Here is a 4,956-nt window from a genome sequence, read left to right on the forward strand (position 1 = left end):
AGCAGTTGTACCATTTTACGTTGCCATCGCCATTCTTCTTAATTCAGTCACTGTAACCTTGACTTCTTCTCCCACTGGTTGCTTTTGCATCTGTGTCCTTGGGGACTTGTAGGACATCTCTCTTCACGTAACTGGGGTGACTGCTCCCCGCTCTCTTCAAACGATGAGAAAGCACTGGGATTACGCCTTACATTCAACCAACGTCATTACGCCCATTGTTCAAAATGGAAAGGACTCATTTTTAAATTAGAGAAGAGGTTTGTTGTAGACCCGACCTGTTTTAATTGCAGTTTTATTATGACAGATGTATTTTTCTCATTTAATGAGCAGATAAGACAAATTTTAATTGACATGCTAATCGAAAGCAAACTTTCCTGATGAAGTTATTTCCAAAGTACTTGAATATAATTTGTCTTTTCATGTGTTTGTACTATTAACTAGTAACAAACTTTAAATTGCCTACATTTCTTCCTAGAATGGTGCTGATTACAGGTTGTTTTCGATGTATTATTCTGTAAGAATTCTAGCCCATGAACTCTTCCACGTCAGTGGCACAGCCAAAGCAGCTTGAATGGCTGAGTAGTTTGTTTCCGTAGTTTCCTGGGCTCTGTTTAAATTACATGAATTCCCATTTTTATAGACTGAAGTAAGAGGTCTTTATTACTCCCACAAAATATAATATAGTAAAGTTTATAAGTTTAATAACTTATATGATTCAGCAGCCTGGGACACAGCAATGAAAACATTCTGTGTGGTATGTAGTTATCACTTTTTCCTGTTAGAGGACACTACATGATTGTAGTAATATCCATTTTTTGAAACCATAACCAGAAATTACCAGGACCAAATGTATTCTGTGCTTTGACGTTTTACCTTGAAATGTTTAGTGCCCGTTTTGCCTGTTTTTTCTAAATTACGATGATTTGTGTTTAAGAGCTGCAAAGGCTTCTCAGTGCATTAGCATATACTCAGGACTTTAAAGAAATATGGTTAGGTTTAAAAACAAAATAGGTTGCAGGTAAACTACAAGTTCTGGGCCTGTATGTGTGTATTTAAGCTTCCACCAGGTGGTTCATCCTACTGTGGAAACCAGCCCTTTGAAAACGTTTTAGTTGGATAAAGGAAACCTTTGCCTATCAATTGGTCTGCACATAGCATTCATTTAAAACATCCTAAGGAAAAATTTCAGGGTGCATATCTGTAAAGCAGATGCAGACATTCTCATCACACATTTGTTGCTCCTTGAACTTCTCACCACTGACATGGCACCTTCCTCCTTTTCTGGCTCTACCAGAATTTTGAACTCCCGGTCCTTTGCCTGGCATTCCTTATCACTTCACTCTTGGGAAGGTGCAGCGTGAGCCCTTAGCTCAGGGGCAAGTCCAGGTGCTGCTGATCCTGCTCACCAAATCGCCCAGCACTCGCTTCCCCCATACCCGCTCTGATTCAGAGCCCCTCCTTTTGGGGGAAGCTGTGCCTGGTCATCTCAGCTCTGAACAACCTCTCTTCTGAACTTCTGTTCCACTTGTGTACCACTGCCTCATAATTTGGTTTTAAAAGGCTTTTTAGTTTTGAGCGTTTTCATGTTCATTATCATGTTCATTCCTCATGGCATCTGAAAATTGGACAAGGCGGTTATTATTCCCATTTTAGAGATGAGAAAACCCCAGCCCAGCAAAGTTCAGGAATTTGCCTAAAGTCTTGTGCCTGACAAAACTCAGATCAGACCTGTCAGTTTCTGGTTCTGGTTCAGGGCTCTTTCAGTGACATTGTCCTTCTTCTTGATTTCCTTTTTGTGGATATGTTTCTTATCTACCCTCCTCCCCCTCAAACACATACATACTACAGGCATTTCCTGAGGAATAGGCATTTGGTGAATGCTTATTATCTGGTTAGTTAATGTATTTTGTCATTCTTTAGTTCTTAAATTTATTCAAAGCTGCTACACTATAAACGTTCTTATTAGTGCTAATAATAATAATTCCAGGTTCTTTTTAAAAGCTTATCTAAACTCTGTAACATTACATTTTCATTTTAAAATAGAAATTTAATTTTACTCCTGGACCTTTGACCCTGAAGACATGAATGGTTTTGTTTTTTTATGTTTGAAATTCCCTCCTAAGTATTTTAACAAAAAGGCCTTTTGCAAATGCTTTTTAAAAGCTGCTTTATGCTCCTTGAGCTGTTAGGACAGATGATGCTTTATACTGTTGATGATTTATACTGTTAGTGACTGGGAGATTATTTTTGCACACAACTTCTGTAGAAATTCAAGTGCCAGTTATTAAATCTAGCATTTTTAGTAGAAAAGTAATAGGATTTTAAACATAAAAAGGATCTGAGAGGTCATCTCATCAAACCCTCACTATTTTCAAAGGAGAAAACAGGTCTATACAGATTAAACATCTTCACCCAACTTCCTCAGCCCAGGCCTGACCCAGCTTCAAGTCACCTGACTCACAATTCCTACTTTTAATGAGCTCTACTCCCCTTCAACTAATACCACCTTAAAAAAAAAAAGTGCTTTCAAAAACTTAACTTGGAAGACAGATCGTCTCATCATTTAAGATCTTGAAAACTGGAAGTGGATTCTAATTTTTATCACTCAATAGACAAGTTTTCAATTTATTGCTTTTTTTTTAATTTCTTTTTTTGCGTTCATGTTATCAGACAAATATAAATTACTTTCTCCCATTCAGACTTCAGCTCATCGCTGTGTGTATTTCTACCAACAGAACAGTGCTTTCCCTGGGTTGACAGATTTTTTTTTTTTTTTTTTTTTCTGACATTGCTTCTTTCCCATCTGTACACGACTTTTCCTGGCTGTCCACCCTCTTTTCCAGCACTGAGCAACACGCAGCCTTCTCCTGTCGTGGGGCTAGGGTATGACTGGCACTTGAGAACATTACAAGGAATCACCTGACTTGGAGGAGGCAGAGAAAGCAGTGGTGAGAGCTCAGGACTTTTCTGCACATCACTTTCGTTTACAAAGTCTGCCCATTGACTGTCAGGGCCATTGTGGGGCGGGGCGGGTGCTGAATTCAGAAAAACAGAGGCGAGAAGACCTTTGTGTGGCTCACCCCACAAGTGGAAACAGATTTTGTTCCATCTAGACAGAGTTTTAGGTGAATATTTTATTAGAAGCCTCAAAAAGAGGGACATAACAAAACCAAGAAAAGACTCGAAAGAAAAGTGTTTGTGGGATTCAGAAACAGCTCATAAGAGTCTCTCCATGAAGACATCTGGCTTTGTTAGAATATGAGTGAGAATGAGGAATAGAGAAATGGACATCATGAAAGGGGTGATGTGTTTGGGTTTTTATGTCCCCTGTGTTTCGGAGTTTCCCAGTTAAATCTGTAGAGCGAGGCTGTCACTAATTTTTTTTGACGGGTTCAGAATAGTTGTAGTTATCACTGTAACTCTCCTTTGTTTACCAAGTCTCATCAAATCTGTAAGAGTTTGGTTTGATTTGTTTTGTTTTTGGCAACCAATTCACTTTTGTGAATAATTCATTATTTTCCTTTTATATTTGTTAAATAATTATGTCAAATATGTTCTATCACCAGTCTTTATCACTTGCCTTTCTGTTTTCATGCATGCATATGCCCAGCCTAATATTATTATCTCCACGGGACCTGTTTTTCAATATTTATGTCATTTTAGGTTATTCCCATTTTTTCCTACTTTTGTGATATTTTCACCATAAAGGTGTACATAACTCGAAAGGTGGCGGTTTAAGCTGGGAAAAGCCCAGGTGATAAGAATGAACTTTCAGTGTTTGTTCAGTTCCAGGTTGATGGTTTTTCAAAAGTACTTGTAAAGTATTTTTCAGTTATATCTGAAGTGAATTTGTATTAAAGCAAAGCTAATTAGAAGTGAAAAGAGTTATCAGTTTTTTTTCAGTCTGGTTTATATGTCTGATTTCCTAATAATTACCACTTACATCTGTACATTTTACTATACCCTCCTACATCTCCACCCTCATATTTTATATTTATTTATAATTGAATGACCTTTTTTTAGTATATCCATCATCAGCAATATCATGTTCATCTTATTTTTTCCCCCCTTCCATCTCTTAGTCTCTCCTTAGTATTTATGGTTCATGGAAGTGATGTGAATCTTTCTTCCTTGGGATATTAGCATAGTATACCCAAAATAAAAGCTTCAGTTTTTATGGACTACAAGAAACAATGCAGTAGTCAGCAACTGATTTCTGCAAATTCATTAATTCCAGAGGGTTTTATTGCTCACGTCCTAATAGAGATGATTGATCCTTCAAAACTCTTGTAGAAAAATGTCTTAGTTATACCTAGAGTTGTTTGTTTCACAGAGTATTACAAAAAGCTTTTAATAAGAAAGTGTGTGAATTGGAACAAATTTTCCAGATGATGCTCCGTTTGCCAGGTGGATGGGGCTTGTTTTCAGGGTGCTTGAAGAAGGGCAGAGAACACAGCACCATCTCTATAGCCACACAGCCAAGGCCTCCAGGCAGCAGGTTATCTGTCCTCACTTCCATGGGCACACACCAGCTGATGCGGCCATGTTGGCATACCCTCAGCAGCACACACCCATTGCTTCCTCCTCCTGGGTCCCCCCACTGTGGTCCTCAGCCTGCCTCTGTTTCCTCTTCCACTCCCGTGCAGGTTTACCTGTGTGTGCAGGTTTACCTGTGTGTGCAGGTTTACCTGTGTGTGCAGGTTTACCTGTGTGTGCAGAGAACCAATTCAAAGTCCATAAGAAAGTCACTCATCTGGTACTGGGCACCTCTGGTAACTGGGGGCCCTTGCCAAGCCCCTTCAGGGACTGCATGGTAATGGAGAGCCAAGGACAGGCACTCTCCCTGACCAGATGCCAGTAGCCAGGGTTCATTTGCTCACAAACGGGTTGTAGGCATACCCAGAACAAAACAGCAGGTAAGTTGTGGCAGCTGCTATACTAATGTACCTTAATTCT

General features: G+C 39.2%; 1 protein-coding gene across 1 annotated transcript in view; it reads left to right on the forward strand.

Annotated features, from left to right (window-relative positions):
* SCHIP1 (schwannomin interacting protein 1) overlaps positions 1–4,956 on the forward strand; it is a 123,964-nt gene that overhangs the window by 5,111 nt on the left and 113,897 nt on the right. The window lies entirely within an intron of this gene.

Source organism: Pteropus vampyrus, unplaced genomic scaffold (genome assembly GCF_000151845.1).
Source record: "Pteropus vampyrus isolate Shadow unplaced genomic scaffold, Pvam_2.0 Scaffold12, whole genome shotgun sequence".
NCBI lineage: Eukaryota > Metazoa > Chordata > Mammalia > Chiroptera > Pteropodidae > Pteropus > Pteropus vampyrus.